General features: G+C 39.3%; 1 pseudogene; it reads right to left on the reverse strand.

Annotated features, from left to right (window-relative positions):
* Positions 1–7,955: 7,955 nt before the first annotated feature.
* LOC114199346 (D-aminoacyl-tRNA deacylase 2 pseudogene) lies at positions 7,956–8,462 on the reverse strand (annotated as a pseudogene).
* Positions 8,463–15,081: the final 6,619 nt, after the last annotated feature.

Below are 15,081 nucleotides of genomic sequence, written 5' to 3' on the forward strand. Positions count from 1 at the left end.
GAGCCATTAAAAGATTGTGAGCTGGGGGCGCCTGGGTGGCTCAGATGGTTGAGCATCTGCCTTCAGCTCAGGTCGTGATCCTAGGGTCCTGGGGTCGAGTCCCGCATCGGGCTCTCTGCTCCTTGGGAACCTGCTTCTCCCTCTGCTTCTCTCTCTCTCTCTCTCTCTCTCTGTCTCTCATGAATAAATAAAATCTTTAAAAAAAATAAAAAAAAAAAAGATTGTGAGCTGGGCGCCTGGGTGGCTCAGTCGTTAACCGTCTGCCTTCAGCTCAGGTCATGATCCCAGGGTCCTGGGATCGAGCCCCGCATCGGGCTCCCTGCTCAACGGGGAGCCTGCTTCTCCCCCTCCCATGTCTCCTGCTTGTGTTCCCTCTCTTGCTGTGTCTCTCTCTGTCAAATAAACAAATAAATAAAATCTTATTAAAAAAAAAGAATCTCAACTCGAAGACAAATCATTTAAAATTATGTATTCAGAGATCAAAAACAACAAAAAGAATGAAAAAGAGTGGAGAAAGACCGCATGGATTATGAAATATCATCAACTGAAACAATTTCTGCGTTTTTGGGAATACCAGAAGGAAAAGAGAGCAAGAAAGGGGCAGAAAACTTATTTAAAGGAATAATGACTGGGGGGACGCCTGGGTGGCTCAGTCAATTAAGTGGCTGCCTTGGGCTCAGGTCATGATCCCAGGGTCCTGAAATCGAGTCCTGCATCTGGCTCCCTGTTCAGTGGGGAGCCTGCTTCTCCCTCTGCTTGCCGCTCCCCCTGCTTGTGCACTCTCCCTCTGACAAATAAATAAATAAAAATCTTAAAAAAGAAAAGAAAGAAAGAAAGAAAGAAAGAAAGAACAGATTCAACCCAAAGATATCTTCTACAAATACATTATAATAAAACAGTCTCAAATCAAAGAGAAAATATTAAAAGAAAAAAAAAATCTCACTAGGTAAACTCCATAAGGCTATTGGTGTCATTCTCAGCACAAACCTTGCAGGCCAGGACAGAGTAAGAATGAAAAATCAAAGTGCTGAAAGAAGAAAACCAAAATACTTTACTCAGGAAAGCTGTCGTTCAGAAGTGAAGGAGAGATAAAAAATTTCCCTGACAAATAAAGTCTGAGGAAGTTAATCATCACTAGATCTGCCATAAAGTAGTTCCTCAAGCTGAAATGAAAGGATGCTAACTACTGACATGAAAACATATGAAAAAATAAAACATATTGGTAAAGGTAAGAATACAGTAAATTACAGAATATTCATACTATACTTCAATGCTGTATAAATCACTTAACTCTAATGCAAAGGTTAAAAGACAAAGCATTAAATAACTATTGCTACAATAGTTTGTCAACCAATACACTACTAAAAACAGATGAGACATCAAAAACAAAATAGAGGGAGTAAAAGGGTAGTTTTTGTATGTAATAGAAGTTATCAGCTTAGAATACACTGCTAAAACTACAAGATGTTTTATGTAAGCCTCATGTGAATATTATTCAGTCATGAGAAAAAAGGAAATCCTGCTATCTGCGATGATATGTACGAGCCTAGAAAAGGTAATGCTTGGTGAAATAAGCCAGACAGGTAAACACAAATACTGTATGATCTCACTTATATGTGGACTCTAAAAAACAAAACAAAACCATAGAAAGGTCTAACTCATAGAAAGAGAGTAGAATGGCAGTTACCAGGGCTGGGGAATAGGGAAAGTGGAAAGATGCTGGTCAAAGGGTACAAGCTTTCAGTTGTAGGATGAATAAGTTTTGTGGATCTGATGTACATACATCATGATGATTATAGTTAATAATACTGTCTTGTATACTTGAAATTTGCTAAGAGAGTAAGCATTCTCACCTCTAAAACAAAAGGTAATATAACTATGTAACATGATGTATGTGTTAATTAATCTGAGTGTGGTAATCATTTCACAAAGTATATGTATATCAAATCAACACATTATACATGGTAAATATATACAATTTGAGTTGTCAATTATATCTCAATAAAGCTGGGAAAATGGAATGTACCAGATTAATAGAAAGAAGGGGGGAAACCGCATGACCATTTTGATTGAGGCAGAAAAAGCATGTTAACAAAAATCAGCACCCTTTCATGATAAAAACACTCAACAGGGCGCCTGGGTGGCTCAGTTGGTTAAGCGACTGCCTTCAGCTCAGGTCATGATTGTGGAGTCCCGGGATCGAGTCCCACATCGGGCTCCCTGCTCAGCAGGGAGTCTGCTTCTCCCTCTGACCCTCTTCCCTCTTGTGCTCTCTATCTCTCATTCTCTCTCTCTCAAATAAATAAATAAAATCTTTAAAAAAAAACACTCAACAGCAAGTGTTGGTGTGGATGGGAGAAATTGGAACTCTTGTGCATTGCAGCTGGGAATGTAAAATGGTGCAGCTGCTGCGGAAAGCAGTGTAGAGCTTCCTTAAAAACTTCAACATAGCATTACCATCTCATGCAACAATTTCCTGTCTGGGTATGGACACAAAAGAATTTGAAGAACAGACTCAGATTTTTTTTTTAATACGGGGATTTTTATTCTTTTTCTTCCAACTTTTTATACTAAGCGACTTAATTTTTTTTCTTCAAATTTTTATTCAAATTCGAGTTAGTTAACATACATTGCAATATTGGTTTCAGGAGTAGAATTCAGTGATTCATCACTTGCATACAATACCCAGTGCCTAACATGACAAGTGCCCTCCATCACCCATCTAGCCCATCCCCCTCAATCAACCCTCAGTTTGTTCTCTGTCTTTAAGAGTCTTTTATGGTTTGTTTCTCCTCTGTCTATTTTCCCCCTTCCCATATGTTCATCCTTATTGTTTCTTAAATTCCACATATGAGTGAACTCATATGATGTTTGTCTTTCTCTGACTGACTTATTTTGCTTAGCATAATACACTTTAGCTCTATGCATGTCCTTGTAAATGACAAGAGTTTATTCTTTTGATGGCTGAGTAATATTCCATTGTGTATATATACCACATCTTCTTTATCCATTCATCGGTCCACAGACATCTGGGCTTTTTCCATAGTTTGGTATTGTTGATAATGCTGCTATGAACATCATGGTGCATGTACCCCTTTGAATCTGTATATTTTTTCCTTTGGGTAAATACCTAGTAGTGCAATTGCTGGATTGTAAGGTAGTTCTATTTTTGACTTTTTGAGGAACCTCTATACTGTCAAACATATTTTTATACCAATTTCCATAGCACCATTCGTCACAATAGTCAAAAGGTGGAAACAATCCAAATATACATTCACAAAAGGGTAGCTAAACAAAATGTGATATATAGATAATAGAATATTATTCAGCATGGCTGAATCTTTTTATGAAGAAGGAATGAAATTTTGATATATGCTACAGCAGGATGGATCTTAAAAAACATGCTTAGTGAAATAAGACAGACACAAAAGGACAAATATTGTGTAATTCCACTTATATGAGGTACCTAGATTAGCCAAATTTATAGACACAGAAAGCAAATAGTAGTTACCAGGGTCTCAGGGGAGGAAAGAGGGGAAATTTTTTGTGGATTTTTTCCAGTTTTATTAAAATGTACTTGACAGATAACACTGTATAAGTTTAAGGTGTACAACATAATGATTTGCTATATGTATACATTGTGAAATGATTACCACAATAAGTTTAATTAGTATCTATCACCCCACATATTTACATTTTTTTCTTGTGGTGAAAACTTTTAAAATCTACTTTCTTAGCAACTTTCAAATATACGATACAATGTTGTTAACTATAGTCAACATGCTATCCATTACATCTCCAGAACTTACTTATTTTTTTAATATTTTATTTATTTATTTGAGAGAAAGAATGAGAGAGAGAGAGAGAGAGAGCATGACAGGGGGGAGGGTCAGAGGGAGAAGCAGACTCCCTGCTGAGCAAGGAGCCCGATTGGGGACTCAATCCTGGGACTCCAGGATCATGACCTGAGCCGAAGGCAGTCGCTTAACCAACTGAGCCACCCAGGCGCCTCCAGAACTTACTTATGTTACAACTTCAAATTTGTACCTTTTGATCTCCTTCACTCACTTGTCTCCTCCCGTAACCCCCTGCCATTGGTAATCATCAGTTAATTCCTTGTTTTTATAAGTTTGTTTGTTTGTTTAAGATTCCACATATATGTGAGATCATACAGTATGTTTTCCTCTGGCCATATGACCTTCTCACCCTACTTGGGCTTTGACATCTCGCCCTGCCTCATACGACCTCCATCCCCATTGCATGTGTGCTTCTCACCCTGCTCAGGCTTTAACACCCCACACCAGCTGCTGCTGCTATCACCCCAACACACACAGTTGCTCTCCTCACCCTTCTTAAACCTGAACCCTGTGCTGGCTCCTGCCACCTCACCTTATGGATGCCCTCTTTACCCCTCTGGATCTGCAGCACTCCACACTGCGTTACCATGGTTGCCCTCTTCATCCCGTTTGAGACCCAACAGCCGATGGACCTTCCTATTATTGCCCCAACCCCACGTATGGATACATCCTTTATTCTTCTTAGACTTCAATACCTTGCACTGGGCCTTCAGCACAACTGCTCCCACCCCCATTTGCACACTCTGACATTCTACCTCATGCTGCAAGGATGTCTTCCTACCCTTATTTGTGCAACCTCTCACAAGGCTGTTCCACAACCCACAGGGACTTAGCTTGCTTGGACTCACCTAATGGTTTTGGACTGAACTGTTCAAGAAGAAAGAAAGGAAGAAAGAACAGAAGGAAGGCAGGAAGGATGGAAGGATGGAAGGAAGAAGGGAAGGTAAGAAGAATGGAAAGAAAGAAGGGAAGAGTTACTTTCTGTTATAACTAACATTGATTTTTTAGTTACAGGATTTATAGAGTACAATTTCTTTTAAATAGAGCAATTTTAGGTTCACGGAAAAATTAAGCAGAAGGTACAAAGATTTCCCACACATACTCTGCCCCCACATACACAAAGCCTTCCCCACTGTCAAAATCTGGCAACAGAATTATATATTTATTATAATCAGTGAACCCACATTGACACATCATTGTCACCCAAAGTTCCTAGCTTACATTATGGTCTTTCTTGGTATTGTACATTCTGTGGATTGGAATAATATGTAATGACTTATGTCCACCATTATAGTATCACACAGAATAGTTTCACTGCCCTAAAAATCATTCATGTTCCATTCTTCCCTCCCCCCTTAACCCTCAGCACCCACTGATGTTTTTACTGTCTCCTTAGTTTTGCCTTTTCCAGAAGGTCATGTAGTTGGAATCATACAGTGTGTAGATTTCTTAGATTGGCTTCTTTCACTAAGTAATATGCATTAAAGTTTGTGTTAAAGTTTTGTCTGTGTCTTTTTGGGGCTTGATAGCTCATTTCCTTTTAGAGCTAGATAATATTCCATCATCTGGACGTACCACAGTTTATTCACCATTCACCCATTGAAGGACATCTTACCTGCTTCCAAGTTTTGGTAATTATGAATTAAGCTGATATAGATATCCACATACAGGTTTTTGTATGGACATAAATTCTTAAGTCACTTGGATAAATGTTAATGGCATGATTACTGGATCGTGTGTTTAGTTTTGTAAGAAACTGCCAAACTGGGGTGTCTGGGTGGCTCAGTTAGATGAGCACCTGCTTTTGGCTCAGGTCATGATCCTAGGGTCCTGGGATCAAGCCCTACATCAGGCTCCCTGCTCAGTGAGGAATCTGCTTCTCCTTCTCCCTCTGCCCCCCACACCCGCTTGTGTGCTTGCTCTCTCTCCCTCTCTCCCTCTTTCTCAAATAAATAAAATCTCTTAAAAAAAAAAAAGAAAAGAAACTGCCAAATTGCTTTCCAAAGTGACTGTACCATTTTGCATTCCCACCAGCAATGAATAAGAGTTCCTGTTGCTGTACATTCTCACCAGCATTTGTTGTTGTCAGTGTTATGGAAATTATTCTAACAGATGTATAGTAGAATTTCATTGGTTTAATTTGCATTTCCCTAATGATATATGATGTGGCTTTAGGCTTCATTTGTTGTTCTTTTTCTAGATCCTTTAGGTGTAAAGTTAGGTTGTTTATTTGAGATTTTTCTTGCTTCTTAACATAAGCCTATATTGCTATATACTTCCCTCTTAGAACTGCTTTGGTTGCATCCCAGAGGTTTGGACTATTGTGTTTTCATTTTCATTTGTTTCCCTGTTAGTTTTTTTCATTTCTTCTTTGATTTCCTGGTTGACCCACTCATTGTTTAGTAGCATGTTGTTTAACCTCCATGTATTTGTGGTCTTTCTAAATTTTTTCTTGTGGCTGACTTCAAGTTTCTTAGTGTTGTGGTCAGAGAAGATGCATGGTATGATCTCAGTCTTTTCATATTTGTTGAGGCCTGATTTGTGACCTAATATGGGATCGATTCTGGAGAATGTTCCATATGCACTTAAAAAGAATGTATATTCTGCTGTTTTAGGATGAAATGTTTTGAATATATCTGTTAAGTCCATCTGGTCCAGTGTGTCATTCAAAGCCCTTGTTTTCTTGTTGGTTTTCAGTTTAGATGATCTGTCCATTGATGTAGTGGGGTGTTAAAGTCCCCTACTATTATTGTATTATCACCAATCAGTTCCTTTTTGTTTGTTATAATTGTTTTATATATTTGGGTGCTCCCATGTTGGGTGCATAAATATTTACAATTGTTAGATCATCTTGTCAGATTGTCCCCTTTATTATCATCTCTTGTTACAATCTTTGTTTTAAAGTCCAGTTTGTCTGATATAAGTATTGCTACTCTGGCTTTCTTTTGACATCCATTTGCATGATTAATGTTTCTCCATTTCCTCACTTTCAGTCTGCAGGTGTCTTTAGGTCTAAAATGAGTCTCTTTTAGGCAACATATAGATGGGTCTTGTTTTTTTTAATCCATTCTGACACCATATGTCTTTTGAGAGAGTTTAGCCCATTTACATTCAAAGTAATTACTGATAAATATGTATTTAGTGCCATTTTATTACTTGTTTTGTCATTGTTTCTGGAGATTTTCTCTGATCCTTTCTTGTCTTTATCACTTTTGGTCTCTCCTTTCCACTCAAAGAGTCCCCTTTAATATTTCTAGTGGGGCTGGTTTAGTGGTCACAAACTCCTTTAGTGTTTGTCTGAGGAACTCTTTATCTCTTCTTCTATTCTGAATTATAGCCATGCTGGGTAGAGTATTCCTGGCTACAGAGTTTTCTCATTCATATCATGCCACTCCCTTATTCTGGCTTACCAAGTTTCTTTTGAGAAATCTCCAGCTAGCCTTCTCAGTTTTCTCCTGTAAGTTAAGGGCTTCTTTTTTCTTGCTGCTTTTGAGATTTTTTTTTTATCACTGTATTTTGCAAATTTAATTACAATATGTCTTGTTGTTGGTTTGCTTTTGTGATTTTGATGGAAGTTCTCTGTTCTTCCTTGATCTGGATGTCTGTTTCCTTCCCCCAAATTAGGGAAGTTTTCAGCTATTATTTCCTCAAATAAATTTTCTGCTGCCTTTTCTCTCTTCTTATTCTAGCACATGAATGTTACAACATTTGAAGGAGTCACTGAGTTCCCTAAGTCTCTTCTTGTGTTCTGTAATTCTTTTTCTCTTTTGTTCAGCTTCATTTTTTCTCATTATTTTGTCTTCTATATCACTTATTTATTCCTCTGCTTCTTCCAGCCTTTTGTTGCATCAAGCCTGTTTCCAATCTCAATTATTGCCTTCTTCATTTCTGGCTGATTTTGTTTTTATGTTATGTTAATCACCATACATTACATCATTAGTTTTTGATGTAGTGTTCCATGATTCATTGTTTGCATATAACACTCAGTGCTCCATGCAGAACATACCCTCCTTAATACCCATCACCAGGCTAACCCATTCCCCCACCCACCCCTGGCTGATTCTTTTTTTTTTTTGTAGAAATTAACTTTTTAATTTTTCAAAACTCAATTAGGTGTGTGTATGGTCCATTGGTATCCAGCTGTAACACCTGCCTGTTCCCGTATGTACCATGTTCCACCACAACCCCAGCTTCGGCACACTTGCTGTTGGCAGCCAGTTCTTTTTCACATAGAGTCACAAATTGGGAATAAAGTTCCAAGCCTTCTTCTTTTCCAGAGTTACAGTGATACTGCATGTTTCTTCCTTTTACTCTCCCCCCAAGGGTGGCTTGAGGGATGATTAGAACATTGCCAGGGAGGTCCAATATAGACACGTGCTTACCATTTTCTGTTTCACTTAACTTCACATTTAACAGTATATTAATCATTTTGGGAAGAAGTTCTTAATTAGCTCCCTAGAAAAAACACATGTAGATTACTAATCCTCTCTGAACCTCCACCCACTGGCTCTTGGCGTCTCCCTCGGCTGGACGTACTTGCAGCCTGGCGTGCAGGCACTGCTGCAGAAGCGCCCAGGCCTGAGGTATCCGGCCGCTCTCAGACATGGTTTGAACCCCCAGGCTGATTCTTTTTTAACTCTTTTATCTCTGTGGTAAGGGTCTCCCTAATGTTTTCCATTCTTTTCTCAAGCCCAGTGAGTATCCTTATGATTGTTGCTTTAAATTCTCCATCAGGCATGTTATTTCTGTTTCATTCAGATCTGGCTGTGGCCTTATTTTATTTTTTCATTTGAGATGAATTCCTCTGTCTTGGCATTTTGTCTAAGTCTCTGCCTTCTTCTCTGTGTTAGAAAGCCTGTTGTATTACCTGCTCCTGAAAGTAATGGCTTTATGAAGAAGAGGTCATAGAGTGTCCAGGGCCTGGCCCTTCAGGGAGTGTGGCTGGTGTGTGCTTCATGCACTTTGCTGTTGTGTTTTGGCTGCTCTATGCTTCAGGCCAGTTGTCTGCAGAGGCTCTCCTTGCCTGCAGTGGGCAGCGTTTGGTCCTTGGCTAGAATGTGGCGAGTTTTAACTAGGTATGCTCTGGTCTATTTGTTAAATGAGACCTCACACTACTTCCACTAGAACCGAGGCCCTGCCGAACTCTCTGGTCAGGCCACATGGTGCAGGCAGGGGTTCCCACTGGTCTTCTAGATGCCTTTTATTCTTTTTCTTATCTAATTGCTGTAGCTAGGACTTCCAATAATACATGGAATAAAAGTGGCAAGAGCAAGCATCCTAATCTTGTTCCTGACTGTAGAGGAAAAACCTTCAACTTTTCACTTTTGAGTATGATGTCAGCTGTGGATTTGTCATATGTGGACTTTATTATGTTGAGGTACATTTCTTCTATACTCACTTTTTTGAGAGTTTTTATTATAAATAGATTTTGAATTTTGCCAGATGCTTTTTCTGCATCTGTTGAGATGATCATATGACTTTTATCCTTTGTTTTATTAATGTTGTGTATCTCCTTGATTGAGTTTTGGTTGTTGAACCATTCTTGCATTCCTGCAACAAATCCCACTTGATCGTGGTATGTGATCTTTTTAATGTATTGTTACATTTTGTTTGCTAATATTTTGTTGAGAAATTTTTGCATGTATGTTCATCAGAAGTATTGGCCTGTAATTTTATTGATTGATTGGTGTTTTTTTTCTGGTTTAGGTGTCAGGGTAATGCTGGCCTCATAGAATGAGATTGGAGGCATTCCTTCCTCTTCAATTTTTTGAAATAGTTTGAGAAGAAAAGTATAAACTGTTCTTTAAATGTTTGCTAAAATTCCCTTGTGAAGCAGTCTGGTCCTGGACTCTTGTTTTGGGGAGTTCTTTGATTACTGATTCATTTTCATTATTAGTAATCATTATGTCTGAATTTTCTATCTTTTTTTAAAAGATTTTATTATTTATTTGTCAGAGAGAGAGAGCACAAGCGGGGGCAAGGGGGCAGCAGGCAGAGGGAGAAGCTGGCTTCCCCTTGAGCAAGGAGCCTGACAGGGGACTGGATCCCAGGACCCTGGGATCATGACCCGAGCTGAAGGCAGATGCTCAACTGACTGAGCCACCCAGGCATCCCTGAATTTTCTACCTTCCCAATTCAGTCTTAGTAAATTGTATATTTCTAGGAATTTATCCAATTTTTCTATGTTGTCCAATTTGTTAGCATATAACTGTTCATAGTAGTCTTTTATGATCCTTTGTATTTTTGTGGTATTGGTTGTTACTTCTCTTTCATTTCTAATTTTATTTATTTGGGCTCTCTCTTTTCTTCTTTCTTTTTAAAGATTATTTTAGAGAGAGAGATTTATTTATTTTAGAGAGAGAGAGGGTGAGTGTGGAGTGGGGAGAGGGGCAGAGGGAGAGGGAGGGAGAGAATCCTCAAGCAGACTCCCAGATGAGCACAGAGCCTAACACAAGCCTTGATCCCAGGACACTGAGATCATGACCTGAGCTGAGATCAACAGTCAGATGCTCAACCAACTGAGCCACCCAGGCACCCACCCTTTCTCTTTTCTTTCTGATGAGTCTTGTGAAAGGTATATCAATTTTGTTTATCTTTTCAAAGAACCAGCTCTTAGTTTCATTAATCTTTTCTCTTTTTTTAAAGATTTTATTTATTTATTTGACAGAGAGAGAGACAGTGAGAGAGGGAACACAAGCAGGGAGAGTGGGAGAGGTAAGAAGCAGGCTTCCCTCTGAGCAAGGAGCCCAATGCAGGGCTTGATCCCAGGACCTTGCCCTGGGATCATGACCCAAGCCGAAGGCAGATGCCCAACAACTGAGCCACCCAGGCACCCCTCATTAATCTTTCCTATTATTTTTTTGAGGCCCTCATTTCATTTTTTTCTGTACTGATCTTTATTTCCTTCCCTCTTAACTTTGGTCTTTATTTGTTCTTCTTTTTCTAGCTCCTTTAGATTAAGATTAGATTGTTTATTTGAGGTTTTTCTTGTTTCTTGAGGTGGGGCCTTTATTGCTACATAATTCCTTCTTACAAGGAATTTTTTGCTATATCCCATAGATTTTAGAGTGTTGTTTTCTCATTCCCATTTGCCTCAATATTTCCTTGTTGATTTCTTCACTGACTCATTGGTTGTTTGGAAGCATGTTGTCTAGACTCCACGTTTGTGTTTTTTCCGCTTTTCTTCTTGTAGTTGATTTCTGGTTTTATACATTGTGGTTGAAAAGGATGCTTGATATGACTTTAATCTTCTTAAATTTATTGATACTTGTTTTGTTGCCTAATATGGGATTTATCTTGAAGAGTGTCCCACATGCACTTGAGAAGAATGTGTATTATACTGTTCCTAGATGGAATGTTCTCTGTCTCTCTCCTTCTCTCTCTCTCTGTCTCTATCTCTCTATATAAATAGGTAGATATAGATATGTAGATATTAAGTCCATCTGTTCTAATGTGTTGTTCAAGGTTAATGTTTCTTCATTAATCTTATGTCTGGATGATCCATCCATTGATATAAGTGGGGTTTTAAAGGTCCCTACTGTTATTGTATTACTGTCAATTTCTCTATGTTTGTTAATTTATATATGCTTTATTTATTTAGGTGCTCCTATTTTAGGTGCATAAATATTTATAAGTGTTATCTCTTCTTGTTGGTTTGATCCCTTTATCTTTATATAATGCCATTCCTTGTCTCTTGTTACAGCCTTTGGGTTTTTTTGTTTTTTTTTTTTGACAGAGAAAGAGAGAAAGAGCACAAGCAGGGGGAGAGGCAGAGGGAAAGGGAGAAGCAGACTCCCCCTGAGCAGGGAGCCCAATGTGGAGTTTGATCCCAGGACCCCGAGATTATGATCTGAGCTGAAGGCAGATGCTTAACTGACTGAGCCACCCAGACACCCCAAACTATCCCCATTTTTGAAAGTTCTTTTTTCTTTCTGTTGTTCAGTTTGGGTGAATTGCACTACCCTATATTCCAGATCACTGATTTGTTCTTCTGCATCATTTAAGGTACTTTCTTATATTTTCTATCTTGATTGAAGTTTTCACTGTGTTCATTCCTCTCTTGAGTTTGGTAAGCATTTTTATGACCATTACTTTAAACTCTTTATCAGGTAGTTTGCTTATCTTCATTTCATTTAGTTTTCTTCTGAGGTTTTGTCTTGGTCTTTCATTTAGAAGATTTTCCTCTCTTTCCTCATTTTGCCTAACTTTGTGTGTTTGTTTCTGTGTATTAGGTGGTAGAGCTATGTATCCCAGTCTTGAAGGAATGGCCTTATTTTAGAGATGTTCTGCAGAGCCCAGAAGTGCCATCCCTGGCCACAAAAGCCAGGTGCTCCAGCTGTGTCCCCTTTGTGGGCTGCATACACCCTCCTCATATGGCAGAGCCACAGTGTTGTGGGCACACTCGTGGGGGGTATGTCCCCTGTCTCAGCTGGCCATGAAGACCAGCTTTGATTGCTACAGGTCCACTGGTGGGCAGAGTTATCATTCCTTCAGTTGTGAGGCCCAGCCAACCCCAGCAGGGTTAGGTGAGGCTTTCAGCAGGTCATGCCCCTTGGCATTAGCAATCTAGAGGGAGATTCTGAAATGGCACCCACCACTGCTGGGATCAGCACAGCAGAATGAGCTTCAGAAAAGGCTGCTGCCAGTTTCAGTCCCTGGAGAGAGACCCAACTGCCTCCTGCCTTTCCAGAAGGTTCTCTGATCCATAAAGTGAGTTTCCTTCACCTAGGATCTGTGCACTTTCCCATCTGATGCTTTTGTGCTAGTTTCTAGATCACAAGCCCTCTGAGAGTGGATTTCCCTACAGTTCTATAGTTTTCCTTGAAGTATTCCCTGTTAGTTTTCAAAGACAATTTTTTGCCAGCTCATCTCTACTGTGTAGGATTTGTTTGGGGTGCCTGATTTGGAGCTTGCATCTCTCACTCCTCAGGGAAAAGTTCTATACATTTGAGTTCCCTTCTGACAGTGGAGCACTGCACCTGGTATGTAGTTTTTTCCTTAGCATGATCACATCTCTGCCTCTTTTGTCCATCTCAATGCCATTCCTTGTGGAGATTCTTTTCATCCAGGTTCTAGGTTCTCTTTTTTTAATAATTTAAAGGGGCAATTTAATAATTGCCTCTAGAGGCAATTATTCTGAATGTAGTTGTAGATTTGTTGTGTCCGTGGGAGGAGGTTAGGTCAGGACTTTCATAGGCTGCTATCTTAAAACCTCTTCTACGTTTAACATTTTAAGGAATTGTCAAACTGCTTTCCAAAGTGTTGCACTATTTTTCTGTTGTCTCTTTAATCCAATAATCTTTCTTTCAAAATATTATTTTGTGGGCACCTGGGTGGCTCAGTTGGTTAAGCGACTGCCTTCGGCTCAGGTCATGATCCTGGAGTCCCAGGATCGAGTCCCGCATCGGGCTCCCTGCTCGGCAGGGAGTCTGCTTCTCCCTCTGACCCTCCCCCCTCTCATGTGCTCTCTCTCTCTCTCATTTTTCTCTCAAATAAATGAATAAAATCTTTTAAAAATATATTATTTTGAAAGGAAAAAAGATTTTGTAACTGTATGGTGACAGATGTTAAGTAGACTTATTGTGGTGATCATTTAGCAATATATGCATATACAAATCATTATGTTGTACACTAGAAACTAATACAATTATGACTTGTTGATTTTTAAAAAGATTATTTTGATTTTTGAACTTATTTCTTTATAGGTTTTTTAATGCTTATTTGTTTGTTTCTTTATTTTAGTAATCTCTACCCCCAGTGTGGGGCTAGAACTCATGACCCCAAGATCAAGAGTTGCATGCTCTACTGACTGAGCCAGCCAAGAGCCCCTTCTTTGTGTTCTGTATGTAAATGTCATTTGTGTTTTAACAGTTTTATTGTTTCATTAGTCAGTAAATCTCCACAAATAATACACTACAGTCCTAGCTCTTGATTGTTAATTTTGGCTTTTCTTGACAAAACAAAACCAAAAACAAGAAAGCTTCTTTTGACATTTTAGGGTGAAAAATAATAAATTTTCATCTTCTAATTTAGCTAATAATATTAAACTGCAAATATTGTTTAAGACTAAATTAAAAACTTAAATGATTATCAATTTAGGAGCAGTTAACTGGGTAGTTCTGGCACAGAATCTCTCATGATGAGGTTGCAATCAAGCTGTCAGCTAGAACTCAGCCATCTGAAGCCTTGACTAGAGCTAGAGGATATGCTTTCGGGATGACTCATGCACATAGCTGTTGACAGGAAGTCCTAGTCCCCTGCCTCATGGATCTATCCACAGGAATGTCTGAGTGTCCTCATAACATGTCAGGGGATTCCCTCCAGATCAAGTGATCTAAGAGAGCCAGCAAGGGTAAAGGTTTGATTCCTTTCATGACTAAGTCTCAGAAATCACAAACCATCATGTCTGCTATATTCTGCTCATTAGAGGTGAGTCAACAGGGATGCCTGCATGATTCAATCGCTTAAGCGTCTGCCTTCATCTCAGATCATGATCCCAGAGTCCTGGGATCAAGTCCTGTTTTGGGCTCATTGCTCAGTGGGGAGCCTGCTTCTCCCTCTGCCTGCCACTCCCCCTGCTTGTGCTTGCTCTCTCTCTCTCTGACAAATAAATAAATAAATAAATAATCTTAAAAAAAACAAAAACAAAACAGGAGTGAGTCAACAAGTCCAGTCCACATTCAAAGAGAAAGGAATTAAGCTTCATTTCTTGAAGGGAGGTGTATCAAAGAATCTGTGGATACCTTTTAAAACTATCATACTGGCTGATGGCACGGGGGCCCCATTCCTCACCATGGGGGCCTTTAAATAGGACTGCTTAAGTGTCCTCATGACATGGCAGCTGGACTTCCACAGAGCAGGTGATCCAAGAGAGAACAAGAAGGAATCCACAATGTCTTTTATGGCCTAATTTCAGAAGTTACACTCTGTCATTTCTGCAATATCCTATTGGTTACACAGGTCAGCCTTTTTTCAGGGTAGGATGGTACTAAATAAGGGCAGGTATCCCAGGAAGCAGGAATCACGCAGGCTATCCTGGATGTGGCTACCACAAGTATCAAAAGGAAGCAATAATTAATTCTGCCAGGCCATTCTATTTATGTCACAAGAGAAGTGACATAAAGATGGCTTTTTGGGTCCCACCAACCCTAAGAAAAATGAGAAAAATCAGTAGAGATCATCTAGTCTGTTCTTGACTTGAAGACAGAAAGAAAGAACCATGACA

Source organism: Eumetopias jubatus, unplaced genomic scaffold (genome assembly GCF_037043125.1).
Source record: "Eumetopias jubatus isolate StellerSeaLion01/CBP00866 unplaced genomic scaffold, mEumJub1_p1.0 scaffold_10, whole genome shotgun sequence".
Taxonomy (NCBI): Eukaryota; Metazoa; Chordata; class Mammalia; order Carnivora; family Otariidae; genus Eumetopias; species Eumetopias jubatus.